Genomic DNA, 16486 nt, shown 5'->3' with positions numbered 1-16486 from the left:
TTCAGGATCGCCTCCTGCTTTCTATCAGCAGGTTCCTTAAGGGCGGCCGTATCCTGGGACGGTAGTGCCACCTTTTTAGACAAACGTGTGAGCGCTTTATCCACCCTCGGGGGTGTTTCCCAACGTAACCTATCCTCTGGCAGGAAAGGGAACGCCATTAGTAGCTTCTTAGGAATTACCAATTTCTTATCAGGGGAAGCCCACGCTTATTCACACACTTCATTTAATTCATCTGACGGGGGAAAAACTACAGGTAGTTTTTTCTCCCCAAACATAATACCCTTTTTTGTGGTACCTGGATGTAAATCAGAAATATTTAACACCTCTTTCATTGCCTCAATCATGCAGTGAATGGCCTTAACGGGCATTAAATTTGACTCATCGTCGTCGACACTGGTGTCAGTATCCGTGTCGACATCTACTTGTGCCACCTGAGATAACGGGCGTTTCAGAGCCCCTGATGACTTTTGAGACACCTGGACAGGCACGAGCTGAAGACTCGGCTGTCCCACAGTCGGCATGTCGTCAAATTTTTTATGTAAGGAGTCTATACGTGCACTCATTTCCTGCCATAATACCATCCACTCAGGTGTCTGACCCCCAGGGGGTGACATCCCTGCTAAAGGCATCTGCTCCCCCTCCACATCATTATCCTCCTCAAACATGTCGACACAGCCGTACCGACACACTCCACACACACAGGGAATGCTCAAATAGAGGACAGGACCCACAAAAGCCCTTTGGGGGGACAGAGTAAGAGTATGCCAGCACACACCAGAGCGCTATATATATACAGGGACTAACTGAGTTATGTCCCTAATAGCTGCTTTTTATATAATATACTGTATACAGTGCCAATTTTAATGCCCCCCTCTCTTTTCCCTCTTACTGTACTGTAGAATTGCAGGGAAGAGCCAGGGAGCTTCCTTCCAGCCGAGCTGTGAGGGAAAAATGGCGCCAGTGTGCTGAGGAGATAGGCTCCGCCCCTTTTTCGCGGCCTATTCTCCCGCTTTTTATGGGATTCTGGCAGGGGTATTTACCTCATATATAGCCCCAGGGGCTATATATTGAGGTATTTTAGCCAGCCAAGGTGTTTTTATTGCTGCCTCAGGGCGCCCCCCCCAGCGCCCTGCACCCTCAGTGACCGGAGTGTGAAGTGTGTATGAGGAGCAATGGCGCACAGCTGCAGTGCTGTGCGCTACCTTGGTGAAGACAGGATGTCTTCATGCCGCCGATTTTCCGGACCATCTTCTTGCTTCTGGCTCTGTAAGGGGGACGGCGGCGCGGCTCCGGGACCGAACATCAAGGCTGGGCCTGCGGTCGATCCCTCTGGAGCTAATGGTGTCCAGTAGCCTAAGAAGCCCAATCCGGCTGCAAGCAGGCGAGTTCGCTTCTTCTCCCCTTAGTCCCTCGCTGCAGTGAGCCTGTTGCCAGCAGGTCTCACTGAAAATAACAAATTCTAAGACTATAACTTTCTAAGAGCTCAGGAGAGCCCCTAGTGTGCATCCAACCTCGGCCGGGCACGAAATCTAACTGAGGCTTGGAGGAGGGTCATAGTGGGAGGAGCCAGTGCACACCAGGTAGTCTAAGATCTTTCTAGAGTGCCCAGCCTCCTTCGGAGCCCGCTATTCCCCATGGTCCTTACGGAGTTCCCAGCATCCACTAGGACGTTAGAGAAAAGAAGCAATTAATCTCTCCTTGCACAAACTGGCTCTACAGAGGCAAGATGTCCACCTCATCATCATCCTCCGATATATCACCGTGTACATCCCCCTCCTCACAGATTATCAATTCGTCCCCACTGGAATCCACCATCTCAGCTCCCTGTGTACTTTGTGGAGGCAATTGCTGCTGGTCAATGTCTCCACGGAGGAATTGATTATAATTCATTTTAATGAACATCATCTTCTCCACATTTTCTGGATGTAACCTCGTACGCCGATTGCTGACAAGGTGAGCGGCGGCACTAAACACTCTTTCGGAGAACACACTTGTGGGAGGGCAACTTAGGTAGAATAAAGCCAGTTTGTGCAAGGGCCTCCAAATTGCCTCTTTTTCCTGCCAGTATAAGTACGGACTGTCTGACGTGCCTACTTGGATGCGGTCACTCATATAATCCTCCACCATTCTTTCAATGGGGAGAGAATCATATGCAGTGACAGTAGACGACATGTCCGTAATCGTTGTCAGGTCCTTCAGTCCGGACCAGATGTCAGCATCAGCAGTCGCTCCAGACTGCCCTGCATCACCACCAGCGGGTGGGCTCGGAATTCTGAGCCTTTTCCTCGCACCCCCAGTTGCGGGAGAATGTGAAGGAGGAGATGTTGACAGGTCGCGTTCCGCTTGACTTGACAATTTTGTCACCAGCAGGTCTTTGAACCCCAGCAGACTTGTGTCTGCCGGAAAGAGAGATCCAAGGTAGGTTTTAAATCTAGGATCGAGCACGGTGGCCAAAATGTAGTGCTCTGATTTCAACAGATTGACCACCCGTGAATCCTTGTTAAGCGAATTAAGGGCTCCATCCACAAGTCCCACATGCCTAGCGGAATCGCTCTGTGTTAGCTCCTCCTTCAATGTCTCCAGCTTCTTCTGCAAAAGCCTGATGAGGGGAATGACCTGACTCAGGCTGGCAGTGTCTGAACTGACTTCACGTGTGGCAAGTTCAATAGGTTGCAGAACCTTGCACAACATTGAAATCATTCTCCACTGCGCTTGAGACAGGTGCATTCCACCTCCTATATCGTGCTCAGTTGTATAGGCTTGAATGGCCTTTTGCTGCTCCTCCAACCTCTGAAGCATATAGAGGGTTGAATTCCACCTTGTTACCACTTCTTGCTTCAGATGATGGCAGGGCAGGTTCAGGCGTTTTTGGTGGTGCTCCAGTCTTCTGTACGTGGTGCCTGTACGCCGAAAGTGTCCCGCAATTCTTCTGGCCACCGACAGCATCTCTTGCACCCCCCTCTCGTTTTTTTAAATAATTCTGCACCACCAAATTCAAGGTATGTGCAAAACATGGGACGTGCTGGAATTTGCCCATATTTAATGCACACCCAATATTGCTGGCGTTGTCCGATGCCACAAATCCACTGGAGAGTCCAATTGGGGTAAGCCATTCTGCGATGATCTTCCTCAGTTGCCGTAAGAGGTTTTTAGCTGTGTGCGTATTCTGGAAAGCGGTGATACAAAGCGTAGCCTGCCTAGGAAAGAGTTGGCGTTTGCGAGATGCTGCTACTGGTGCCGCCGCTGCTGTTCTTGCGGCGGGAGTCCATACATCTACCCAGTGGGCTGTCACAGTCATATAGTCCTGAGCCTTCCCTGCTCCACTTGTCCACATGTCCGTGGTTAAGTGGCCCACGCTTATTCACACACTTCATTTAATTCATCTGACGGGGGAAAAACTACAGGTAGTTTTTTCTCCCCAAACATAATACCCTTTTTTGTGGTACCTGGATGTAAATCAGAAATATTTAACACCTCTTTCATTGCCTCAATCATGCAGTGAATGGCCTTAACGGGCATTAAATTTGACTCATCGTCGTCGACACTGGTGTCAGTATCCGTGTCGACATCTACTTGTGCCACCTGAGATAACGGGCGTTTCAGAGCCCCTGATGACTTTTGAGACACCTGGACAGGCACGAGCTGAAGACTCGGCTGTCCCACAGTCGGCATGTCGTCAAATTTTTTATGTAAGGAGTCTATACGTGCACTCATTTCCTGCCATAATACCATCCACTCAGGTGTCTGACCCCCAGGGGGTGACATCCCTGCTAAAGGCATCTGCTCCCCCTCCACATCATTATCCTCCTCAAACATGTCGACACAGCCGTACCGACACACTCCACACACACAGGGAATGCTCAAATAGAGGACAGGACCCACAAAAGCCCTTTGGGGGGACAGAGTAAGAGTATGCCAGCACACACCAGAGCGCTATATATATACAGGGACTAACTGAGTTATGTCCCTAATAGCTGCTTTTTATATAATATACTGTATACAGTGCCAATTTTAATGCCCCCCTCTCTTTTCCCTCTTATTGTACTGTAGAATTGCAGGGAAGAGCCAGGGAGCTTCCTTCCAGCCGAGCTGTGAGGGAAAAATGGCGCCAGTGTGCTGAGGAGATAGGCTCCGCCCCTTTTTCGCGGCCTATTCTCCCGCTTTTTATGGGATTCTGGCAGGGGTATTTACCTCATATATAGCCCCAGGGGCTATATATTGAGGTATTTTAGCCAGCCAAGGTGTTTTTATTGCTGCCTCAGGGCGCCCCCCCCAGCGCCCTGCACCCTCAGTGACCGGAGTGTGAAGTGTGTATGAGGAGCAATGGCGCACAGCTGCAGTGCTGTGCGCTACCTTGGTGAAGACAGGATGTCTTCATGCCGCCGATTTTCCGGACCATCTTCTTGCTTCTGGCTCTGTAAGGGGGACGGCGGCGCGGCTCCGGGACCGAACATCAAGGCTGGGCCTGCGGTCGATCCCTCTGGAGCTAATGGTGTCCAGTAGCCTAAGAAGCCCAATCCGGCTGCAAGCAGGCGAGTTCGCTTCTTCTCCCCTTAGTCCCTCGCTGCAGTGAGCCTGTTGCCAGCAGGTCTCACTGAAAATAACAAATTCTAAGACTATAACTTTCTAAGAGCTCAGGAGAGCCCCTAGTGTGCATCCAACCTCGGCCGGGCACGAAATCTAACTGAGGCTTGGAGGAGGGTCATAGTGGGAGGAGCCAGTGCACACCAGGTAGTCTAAGATCTTTCTAGAGTGCCCAGCCTCCTTCGGAGCCCGCTATTCCCCATGGTCCTTACGGAGTTCCCAGCATCCACTAGGACGTTAGAGAAAAGAAGCAATTAATCTCTCCTTGCACAAACTGGCTCTACAGAGGCAAGATGTCCACCTCATCATCATCCTCCGATATATCACCGTGTACATCCCCCTCCTCACAGATTATCAATTCGTCCCCACTGGAATCCACCATCTCAGCTCCCTGTGTACTTTGTGGAGGCAATTGCTGCTGGTCAATGTCTCCACGGAGGAATTGATTATAATTCATTTTAATGAACATCATCTTCTCCACATTTTCTGGATGTAACCTCGTACGCCGATTGCTGACAAGGTGAGCGGCGGCACTAAACACTCTTTCGGAGAACACACTTGTGGGAGGGCAACTTAGGTAGAATAAAGCCAGTTTGTGCAAGGGCCTCCAAATTGCCTCTTTTTCCTGCCAGTATAAGTACGGACTGTCTGACGTGCCTACTTGGATGCGGTCACTCATATAATCCTCCACCATTCTTTCAATGGGGAGAGAATCATATGCAGTGACAGTAGACGACATGTCCGTAATCGTTGTCAGGTCCTTCAGTCCGGACCAGATGTCAGCATCAGCAGTCGCTCCAGACTGCCCTGCATCACCACCAGCGGGTGGGCTCGGAATTCTGAGCCTTTTCCTCGCACCCCCAGTTGCGGGAGAATGTGAAGGAGGAGATGTTGACAGGTCGCGTTCCGCTTGACTTGACAATTTTGTCACCAGCAGGTCTTTGAACCCCAGCAGACTTGTGTCTGCCGGAAAGAGAGATCCAAGGTAGGTTTTAAATCTAGGATCGAGCACGGTGGCCAAAATGTAGTGCTCTGATTTCAACAGATTGACCACCCGTGAATCCTTGTTAAGCGAATTAAGGGCTCCATCCACAAGTCCCACATGCCTAGCGGAATCGCTCTGTGTTAGCTCCTCCTTCAATGTCTCCAGCTTCTTCTGCAAAAGCCTGATGAGGGGAATGACCTGACTCAGGCTGGCAGTGTCTGAACTGACTTCACGTGTGGCAAGTTCAATAGGTTGCAGAACCTTGCACAACATTGAAATCATTCTCCACTGCGCTTGAGACAGGTGCATTCCACCTCCTATATCGTGCTCAGTTGTATAGGCTTGAATGGCCTTTTGCTGCTCCTCCAACCTCTGAAGCATATAGAGGGTTGAATTCCACCTTGTTACCACTTCTTGCTTCAGATGATGGCAGGGCAGGTTCAGGCGTTTTTGGTGGTGCTCCAGTCTTCTGTACGTGGTGCCTGTACGCCGAAAGTGTCCCGCAATTCTTCTGGCCACCGACAGCATCTCTTGCACGCCCCTCTCGTTTTTTTAAATAATTCTGCACCACCAAATTCAAGGTATGTGCAAAACATGGGACGTGCTGGAATTTGCCCATATTTAATGCACACCCAATATTGCTGGCGTTGTCCGATGCCACAAATCCACTGGAGAGTCCAATTGGGGTAAGCCATTCTGCGATGATCTTCCTCAGTTGCCGTAAGAGGTTTTTAGCTGTGTGCGTATTCTGGAAAGCGGTGATACAAAGCGTAGCCTGCCTAGGAAAGAGTTGGCGTTTGCGAGATGCTGCTACTGGTGCCGCCGCTGCTGTTCTTGCGGCGGGAGTCCATACATCTACCCAGTGGGCTGTCACAGTCATATAGTCCTGAGCCTTCCCTGCTCCACTTGTCCACATGTCCGTGGTTAAGTGGACATTGGGTACAACTGCATTTTTTAGGACACTAGTGAGTCTTTTTCTGAGGTCTGTGTACATTTTCGGTGTCGCCTGCCTAGAGAAATGGAACCTAGATGGTATTTGGTACCAGGGACACAGTACCTCCAACAAGTCTCTAGTTGCCTCTGCAGTAATGATGGATACCGGAACCACGTTTCTCACCGCCCAGGATGCCAAGGCCTCAGTTATCCGCTTTGCAGCAGGATGACTGCTGTGATATTTCATCTTCCTCGCAAAGGACTGTTGGACAGTCAATTGCTTGGTGGAAGTAGTAAAAGTGGTCTTACGAGTACGACTTCCCCTCTGGGATGACCATCGACTCCCAGCAGCAACAACAGCAGCGCCAGCAGCAGTAGGCGTTACACGCAAGGATGCATCGGAGGAATCCCAGGCAGGAGAGGACTCGTCATAATTGCCAGTGACATGGCCTGCAGGACTATTGGCATTCCTGGGGAAGGAGGAAATTGACACTGAGGGAGTTGGTGGGGTGGTTTGCGTGAGCTTGGTTACAAGAGGTAGGGATTTACTGGTCAGTGGACTGCTTCCGCTGTCGCCCAAAGTTTTTGAACTTGTCACTGACTTATGATGAATGCGCTGCAGGTGACGTATAAGGGAGGATGTTCCGAGGTGGTTAACGTCCTTACCCCTACTTATTACAGCTTGACAAAGGTAACACACGGCTTGACAAATGTTGTCCGCATTTCTGTTGAAATACTTCCACACCGAAGAGCTGATTTTTTTGGTATTTTCACCAGGCATGTCAATGGCCCTATTCCTCCCACGGACAACAGGTGTCTCCCCGGGTGCCTGACTTAAACAAACCACCTCACCATCAGAATCCTCCTGGTCAATTTCCTCCCCAGCGCCAGCAACACCCATATCCTCCTCATCCTGGTGTACTTCAACACTGACATCTTCAATCTGACTATCAGGAACTGGACTGCGGGTGCTCCTTCCAGCACTTGCAGGGGGCGTGCAAATGGTGGAAGGCGCATGCTCTTCACGTCCAGTGTTGGGAAGGTCAGGCATCGCAAACGACACAATTGGACTCTCCTTGTGGATTTGTGATTTCGAAGAACGCACAGTTCTTTGCTGTGCTTTTGCCAGCTTGAGTCTTTTCATTTTTCTAGCGAGAGGCTGAGTGCTTCCATCCTCATGTGAAGCTGAACCACTAGCCATGAACATAGGCCAGGGCCTCAGCCGTTCCTTGCCACTCTGTGTGGTAAATGGCATATTGGCAAGTTTACGCTTCTCCTCCGACAATTTTATTTTAGATTTTTGAGTCCTTTTTTTACTGATATTTGGTGTTTTGGATTTTACATGCTCTGTACTATGACATTGGGCATCGGCCTTGGCAGACGACGTTGCTGGCATTTCATCGTCTCGGCCATGACTAGTGGCAGCAGCTTCAGCACGAGGTGGAAGTCGATCTTGATCTTTCCCTATTTTTGGAACCTCAACATTTTTGTTCTCCATATTTTAATAGGCACAACTAAAAGGCACCTCAGGTAAACAATGGAGATGGATGGATACTAGTATACTTATGGATTGATGAGCGACTGCCGAAACAGAGGTAGCTACAGCCGTGGACTACCGTACTGCGTCTGCTGCTAATATAGACTGGATGATAATGATATAAAATATATATATATATATCACTACTGCAGCCGGACAGGTATATATTATATAATGACGGACCTGCTGGACACTGTCAGCTCAGCACTGCAGACTCCTAAAGTAAGCTACTAGTAGTATCAAGAAGATAGAAAAAAAAAAAACACCACAGGTAGGTGGTATACAATTATGGATGGACTAGCGACTGCCGACACAGAGGTAGCTACAGCCGTGGACTACCGTACTGCGTCTGCTGCTAATATAGACTGGATGATAATGATATAAAAAATATATATATATATATATCACTACTGCAGCCGGACAGGTATATATTATATAATGACGGACCTGCTGGACACTGTCAGCTCAGCACTGCAGACTCCTAAAGTAAGCTACTAGTAGTATCAAGAAGATAGAAAAAAAAAAAAACACCACAGGTAGGTGGTATACAATTATGGATGGACGAGCGACTGCCGGCACAGAGGTAGCTACAGCCGTGGACTACCGTACTGCGTCTGCTGCTAATATAGACTGGATGATAATGATATAAAAAAATATATATATATATCACTACTGCAGCCGGACAGGTATATATTATATAATGACGGACCTGCTGGACACTGTCAGCTCAGCACTGCAGACTCCTAAAGTAAGCTACTAGTATCAAGAAGATAGAAAAAAAAACAAACACCACGGGTAGGTGGTATACAATTATGGATGGACGAGCGACTGCCGACACAGAGGTAGCTACAGCCGTGGACTACCGTACTGCGTCTGCTGCTAATATAGACTGGATGATAATGATATAAAAAATATATATATATCACTATTGCAGCCGGACAGGTATATATTATATAATGACGGACCTGCTGGACACTGTCAGCAGAATGCGTTTATAGAATAAAAACACCACACGACGAGTGTTTAACTTTTTCAGGCAGACAATCACAATATACTGGTGGTCAGTGGTCACTGGTCAGTCACACTGGCACTGGCAGTGGCACTCTGGCAGCAAAAGTGTGCACTGTTAAAATATGTACTCCTGCTATAACTGCTCCCCAGTCTCCCCCACAATTAAGCTGTGTGAGCAGTGAGCACTCAGCACAGTCAGATATACAGTATTACATAGATGATGCAGCACACTGAGGGCACACTGAGGCTGAGCACAGATATGGTATGTGACTGTGTCACACTGTGTATCGTTTTTTTTCAGGCAGAGAACGGATTAATTAAACTGGTGGTCACTGGTCACACTATCAGCAAGTAGTAGTGGTCACTGGTCAGTCACACTGGCACTGGCAGTGGCACTCTGGCAGCAAAAGTGTGCACTGTTAAAATATGTACTCCTGCTATAACTGCTCCCCAGTCTCCCCCACAATTAAGCTGTGTGAGCAGTGAGCACTCAGCACAGTCAGATATACAGTATTACATAGATGATGCAGAACACTGAGGGCACACTGAGGCTGAGCACAGATATGGTATGTGACTGTGTCACACTGTGTATCATTTTTTTTCAGGCAGAGAACGGATTAATTAAACTGGTGGTCACTGGTCACACTATCAGCAAGTAGTACTCCGTCCTAATATGCTCCCCAAAATTAGTAAATCAAGTGTCTCTACTCTCTACTCTCTAGTCTACTCTAAACGGAGAGGACGCCAGCCACGTCCTCTCCCTATCAATCTCAATGCACGTGTGAAAATGGCGGCGACGCGCGGCTCCTTATATAGAATCCGAGTCTCGCGATAGAATACAAGCCTCGCGAGAATCCGACAGCGGGATGATGACGTTCGGGCGCGCTCGGGTTAGCCGAGCAAGGCGGGAAGATCCGAGTCTGCCTCGGACCCGTGTAAAAAGGCTGAAGTTCGGGGGGGTTCGGTTTCCGAGAAACCGAACCCGCTCATCTCTAATGCAGCTAGAGAGAATCTCTGTGTTATAACAATGCATTCTGCTTCTGGCAGTTAGACAGTACCTCTGTGACATCACAATGCATTCAGATGCAGGTAGCTAGGCAGAACCTCTATGACATCACAATGCAATCAGCTGCATGCATCTAAACATTACCTCTGTGACATCACTGTGCAGTCAGCTGCAGGCAGCTAGACAGTACCTCTGTGATATCACAATGCATTCTGATGCAGGTAACTAGGCAGTACCTCTATGACATCACAGTGCATTCAGCTGCATGCATCTAAACAGTACCTCTGTGACATCACAGTGCATTTAGCTGAAGGTAGCTAGACAGTAACTCTGTGGCATCACAATGCATTCAGCTGCATGCAGCTAGAGAGAATCAATATATTCAGCTGGAGGCAGCCATGCATTCAGCTGCAGGTTTTTAGAGTAGCTCTGTGACATCACAAAGTAGTCAGCTGCAGTCCCTTAGAGTGTACTTCTGTGACTTAACAATGCATTTAGCAGCAAGCAGCAAGAATGTAATTTTGTGACATCATACAGGTTGAGTTTCCCATATCCAAATATTCCGAAATACGGAATATTCAGAAATACAGAATTTTTTAAGTAAGACTGAGATAGTGAAACATTTGTTTTCTGATGGCTCAATGTATACAAACTTCATTTATACACAAAGTTATTAAACCTATTGTATTATATGACCTTCAGGCTGTGTGTATAAGGTGTATATGAAACATAAATGTATTGTGTGTATGTACACAAACTTTGTTTAATGCACAAAGTTATTAAAAATATTGGCTAAAATTACCTTCAGGCTCTGTATAAAAGGTGTATATGAAACATAAATGCATTCTGTGATTAGACTTAGGTCCCATCGCCATAATATCTCATTATGAAATGCAATTATTCCAAAATACGGAAAAATCCGATATCCAAAATACTGCCGGTCCCAAGCATTTTGGATAAGGGATACTCAACCTGTATTGTATACATCTGAAGGTAAGTAGAGATTACATCTGTGACATTACAAAGTATTCAGCTACAGGCACTTAGAGAGTACTTCTGTGACATTATAAAGATTTCACCTGCAGGCATTTAGACAGTACATTTGTGACTTCACAAAGCATGTAGCTGCAGGCACTTAGACAGTGCCTCTGTGACATCACAATGCATTCAGCACTAAACAGCTAGACAGTACCTCTTTGACATCACAATGTATCAGCTGAAGGTACGTAGAGAGTACATCTGTGACATTACAAAGTATGCAGCTGCAGGCACTAAAGGTAGTATTTTTACTAAGATTCGTGTTTCTTCTGATTTGGTGGGAGTTTGATCTCAAATTTTATTGGACTTATTTTTCTGCAACTTTTTGAGGTCATTTTTGGTAATTTACTAAGCTGCCAAGTTTTCGTTTTTCATATTTTCAGATGTCAATGCTATTCGTATTGTTGGGCAGTGTTTTACGGGAGTGATGAGTAAAACACTGCCGGACATAACACAATGAAGCCCAGCCGGATCAGTGAGATCCGTGCAGGTCTTCATGGTATACATTATTAAAAGAGTTAAAAGTTGAAAAAAAATTGCGTGGGGTCCCCCCTCCTATGTATAACCAGCCTCGGGCTCTTTGAGCTGGTCCTGCCTGTTTAAATACTGGGGAAAAATGTACTGGGGTTCCCTAGTATTTAGACAACCATCACCGGGCTCTTGGACCAGCCCTGGTTCCAAAAATGTGAGGGACAAAAGACGTATGGGTCCCCCATATTTTTAAAACTAGCACCGGGCTCCACTAGCCGAGAAGATAATGACACAGCCGGGGGACACATTTATACTGGTCCCTGTGGCCGTGGCATTACCCCCCAACTAGTCACCCTGGCCAGGGTTCCCTGGGGGAGTGGGGACCCCTTAAATCAAGGGATCCCACCTCCAGGCACCCAAGGGCTGGGGTGAAGCCCAAGGCTGTTTCCCCATCCCTGGGTGGTGGATGGGGGGCTGATAGCCTTTTCCAGTGTAAAAAAAAAAATATTGTATTTTGTTTTAGAACTTCAAGTCCCAACAAGCCTCCCCCACTTGCTGGTACTTGGAGAACCACAAGGACCAGCGTGCGGGGAAATAATGGGCCCGTTGGTACCTGTAGTTCTACAACAAAAGAAATACACAAATAAAAACAAGACACACACACACACACACCGTGAAAGTAAAAATTAATTTAAACACACTTACACACCCACAAGAGTGACCCCACTTAACCTCACGGTTAGCCCCAGACTGCAAAGTTCCCATCATAGGCTAGAATGGAGCTGCGCTAAACTCTATTCTAGCCGGAGCGCTCCATATGATTGACAGGCCAGGAGTGCACAGCCAATCATGAGAGCGCTATGATATGGCGCTCCCTGATTGGCTGCTGGGACTTCTAGTGACAGGAGTCACGGAGGGTCCCGGCATTTGGGATAAGGGGATCCATGTGTAGACATGGATCTCCTTTAGTTCCTTTGGAGCGGGTTTTCAGTTTATTATTTTATTAACCCTGGTTTGCCTACTGGAACGAAGAGGACCGAACTTCACCGGATAATAGGTGAGTATTTTGGTGTTTTATTCACAGGTGCTCCTATTGGATTCTACTGGAGAAGGGGACATGATTGGGTAGCGTGGGATGTAGGTAAGTATGTGTTAGTAAGTGTGTTTAAATTAATTTTTACTTTCGAGGTGTGTGTGTTTTGTTTTTATTTGTGTATTTCTTTTGTTGTAGTACTACAGGTACCAGCGGACCCGTTATTTCCCCGCATGCTGGTCCTTGTGGTTCTCCAAGTACCAGCAAGTGGGGGAGGCTTGCTGGAACTTGTAGTTCTAAAACAAAAGACAATATTCTTTTTTTTACACTGGAAAAGGATATTAGCCCCCCATCCACCACCCAGGGATTGGGGTGGACAGCCTCAGGCTTCACCCCTGGCCCTTTGATGCTTGGAGGGGGGAACCCCTTGATTTAAGGGGTCCCCACTCCCCCAGGGAACCCTGGCCAGGGGTGACTAGTTGGGGGGGGTAATGCCACGGATGCAGGGACCAGTATAAATGTGTCCTCCGGCTGTGGCATTATCTTCTCGGCTAGTGGAGCCCGGTGCTGGTTTTAAAAATACGGGGGACCCCCTACGTCTTTCCCCCCCATATTTTTGGAACCAGGGCTGGTCCAAGAGACCATTGCTGGTTGTCTAAATACTAGGGAACTCCAGTCAATTTTCCCCTGGTATTTAAACAACCAGGATCAGCTCAAAGAGCCCGAGGCTGGTTATGCTTAGGTGGAGGCACCACATGCAATTTTTTTTTACATTTTTAACTATTTCTGACCCTTTTCCACAGATAAGCATGCACGGATCTCATTGATCTGTGCATGACTATCTGAACACTCCAGCAAAAAGCAGGTCTATTTGAAAGCTAGGGGTTTTTTTTCTTTACAGATTCTTAGTAAATTACTGAGTTGTATAAAATAACATCCGTGTTTGACCGCTGGTCTATCCATTCGTATTTGTGAACTCTGCCTGGAAAAATAGCCCCAACACTGCCGAGATTTGTGTTTAGTAAATTCTCGTGCTCACACTTAGACAAAAAAAAAAAAAAGAATGAAATCATGGCCTTAGTAAATATACCCCAAGGAGTACATATTTGACATCACACTGCATTCTTATTCAGATAGCTATACAGTACCACTGTGATATCACAATGCATTCAGCTGCAGGATCTTAGAGTACATCTGTGACATCACAATGCATTCAGCTGTAGGTAGCTATACAGTATCTCTGTGGGATCACAATGCTTTTAGCTGCAGGCAGCTAGGCAGTACCTCTGTGACATCACAATGCATCCAGCTGCAGGCAGCTAGACAGTACTCCATCAGGTCATACATTCAGTTCCAAATGCCATCAATTACAGTGATGATATCCTGGTTTTTGGAGCAATACTCCATGAACATGATGAAGCTCTGCATCAAGTGTTGCAGTGTCTTCTAGCCAAAAATGTAACACTGAATAAAGATAAGTGCGTCTTTCTTCAACAGAAGCTTACATTTTTAGGGCATATCTTTTCTTAAGATGGAGTTAGTCCTGATCCAGAAAAAGTCCAGGCTAATATGTCCCAACCGGCTAATGCTCGTGAAGTTAAATAATTTCTTGGGATGACTAACTATTGCTCTCAATTAATTCCAAATTACCCTACTCTGACTTCCCCACTTAGGGAACTCACAAAGAAAAATGCTAAATTCCTATGGACTTCCTCTCAATCACAAGCATTTGATGACATAAAATGGTGTCTGCAGGATAGTGTCATGATGTCATATTACAACACTGACTGGAAAACAGAACTTATTGTGGATGCCAGTCCTGTGGGGCTCGGAGCTATCTTGACTCAGGTGAATGCACATGGGGATCATCATATTGTAACATGTGCAAGTTGCAGTTTGACAGAGGTGGAACAACATTACTCTCAGCCAGAAAAGGAAGCTCTTGCAGTAGTCTTGGGCTGTGAACGCTTTCATCTCTATCTATACGGCATTGACTTTATCATCCAGACTGATCATCAAGCCCTAGTGACACTTTTTTGAAATTCAAAATCCAAACAACCAGCTAGGATACAGGATGGAGCTTACGTTTGCAGGCATACAATTTCTCCATCATTCAGCTGGTGCTGACAATCCCTCAGTGTCACAACTGAGGGCTGGAGCTGACGGGAGGAAGCCTCAGTTACAGGTGCTGAGGTATAATTAAACCTGGGCGGTAGTATGGGACTCTTAGACATGCAGTATCCCAGCCCGAAGGCGTGACCACGACAACAGGAGTAAGGTTAAAAGTTTTATTCAAGCACTGTTCAGGTGGTACATCAACAGCAATGTCAGATATGGTAAAAGAATATGCAATACACAGTTCCTGTAAATACAACAGAGATGCAGATGGTACTGGGTGTGGTAATGATAGGTATCCGTCTAGGCAGACTTAGGAGATGGAATGTCCTTAATCGACACCCAGGTGCTGAGTGGTGGAAAGAGTACAGGAACTGACCAGCAGGTGGTCCTCTGGAAGCTGGAAGTATTGACTGAGAGGCGAGTTACTTGCTGGGTAGGCCGGACGTAACTGGACTGAATGATGAGATGAATGGAGTGCTTGATGATCCAATGTAGCTGGAGAATAGCTAGATGCACTGGTGATGCTAGAGATCGTTGGAATTAAGAAGACGTGACAGAGCACTGATGATTGCTGGTATTCGATAGCGGAGCACCAATGATTGCTGGTATTCGATGGCGGAGCACCGATGATTGCTGAAGACCGAACACCGCTGGAAGTCTGCTGCTGAAAGCCGGTGTTTAGGCGCTGCCAATTGCAGAGGGCAATGTAAGGACACTGCGGAGTCAGGCTGCACCGCTTGATGTTAAACTGGTGCGGGTCTCTAGTGGAGCTGGAAGCAGGAGCTGAAATACCTGAAATAGCAAACAACCACAAGCAAGGAGACTGGTAACACTGGGTTGACAACCAAAGCACTGACAACTTCCTGGTTCAGGAACAGGACCTTTATACCTGCAGCATTGCAGGGATTGGATGGTCAATCAGGCAGAGTCCAGCGGTGCAGCGGATTAGTGGAGATAGTGTCATGTGACTGAAACCAATATGGCTGTGCCCATACTAGCATTTGGAAGGAAATCTAGCTTGTTGAACCATGTGAGGAATTACAGTAATGGCGGTGGAGGCCGCGGAGGGCAGTGGACGCCAACTTGCACACTTGATTCACAGAGCTGGCGGCTGAGGCCGCAGCGGGCAGGAGACGCCATGCAGACTTGTTTGCATATTTGACTCATAGGGATGGCGACAGAGGCCGCAGCGGGCAGGAGACACCAAGCAGACCCATCTGAGTACTGGAAGTGCAGAAATGGCGGCGGAGGCCACGGAGGGCTGGAAACGCCATTCTAACTACATGAGTTCACTGTGACAGCGCCTGCGGACTGATGGAGAGGAGATGTGAAGTGAGGATGTCAGCAGCACAACTGAGACCCGGCCCTGGAATGCTGAGCCAGCCTCAGGAGACACCTGAAAGGTAGATAATGGCATCCAGTAACCCGGATCGTGACACTCAGATTACATGTCCAGACATCCTCTGCCTTCTGACATATCGCAGTCTACTTCAGTGGAAGAGTATATGAACTTTATTATTAACAATTCAATTCCTGATTCACTTACTAGTGCCAACATCAAAGAGGTCTCTTAGATAAAGTTTTGTCAGCAGTAAAACACTGCATTATTTCCAATGATTGGTGACTGGGACAGTTTTTATTTTCAGCTGATGAGGAACAAGACTTCTGAACACTTCATAAACATTATCAAGAACTTACTGAACATGGGGGGTAATTCCAAGTTGATCGCAGCAGGAAATTTTTTAGCAGTTGGGCAAAACCATGTGCACT

The sequence above is a fragment of the Pseudophryne corroboree genome, chromosome 7 (assembly GCF_028390025.1).
Source record: "Pseudophryne corroboree isolate aPseCor3 chromosome 7, aPseCor3.hap2, whole genome shotgun sequence".
Classification (NCBI taxonomy): Eukaryota; Metazoa; Chordata; class Amphibia; order Anura; family Myobatrachidae; genus Pseudophryne; species Pseudophryne corroboree.
The sequence above is the reverse complement of the archived record's forward strand: the minus strand, read 5'-3'. Positions refer to the sequence as shown.